Source organism: Heteronotia binoei, chromosome 6 (genome assembly GCF_032191835.1).
Source record: "Heteronotia binoei isolate CCM8104 ecotype False Entrance Well chromosome 6, APGP_CSIRO_Hbin_v1, whole genome shotgun sequence".
Lineage (NCBI taxonomy): Eukaryota > Metazoa > Chordata > Lepidosauria > Squamata > Gekkonidae > Heteronotia > Heteronotia binoei.
The window spans coordinates 99,183,099-99,183,954 of NC_083228.1; positions in this window are offsets into that span (position 1 = coordinate 99,183,099).

Genomic DNA, 856 nt, shown 5'->3' on the forward strand with positions numbered 1-856 from the left:
AGCCCCAGGGGCCGGTCGGCCGAGAGCCCAGGCTGCCCCAGCAGCAGCAGGAGGGGAGGGCACCTCCCCGCCCCACGGGAGGCCGCAGACCCGCCCTGCAGGGCAGAGCCGGAGCCCAGAGATGCCCTCGTGGGCTACCTGTTTCTGGGAGGTGCCTTCATAGTTTGATCCCGAAGTGTGAGTGGTGCTTGATGGAGGAACAGAAGCAAAAAGTGTTATTGGGGGCATTTTTATCCCTCCCTTCCTCTAAGGAACTGAGCTTCTCTTCCACTTTCTCCTCACAAGAGCCCAGAGAGGTAGGTTAAGCTGTGACTAGCTCCAGCTCGAAGAACAAGGTCCCCACTGGGGACAGAGTTGAGGTATACATGAAGAAAGTGAGTCCACGGGTTAAATAAGGCAAGCTCATGGTCTGCTCTCCTTATACACTTTTTTTTTTTTGCAACCACATGATTGTGAAATTTGCACTTTTTGTTTAGAGATGTACACCTAAAATTGTAAAACAAAACCTCTAAGCTTCTCTTTTGGTGGGACGGAGGACAAAGAGGTCAGTTTTTACCTGGGATCAGACTGGAGGAAAGAACAGTTGGCAGCAGAGCAGTTCTGAGGGGGTGTTCCATAGAAGATTTGCAAAAGGTGCACCATGTGGCAGGTAAACAAACACACTTGTTTTGTGTTCAAAGGTCTCTTCTGTTTAAAGTATACACTTTACAATGTTCAATTCCCTACAATGAAGAAGTTCGGAGAAACCATATTAATGTTAGATTTGCACATTTGGAATATTGCACAAGATCTCACTCTCTAGTTTGCAATATGTTCAAAGCTCAATATAAAAATGGCAAAATTGGCAGATTAACCT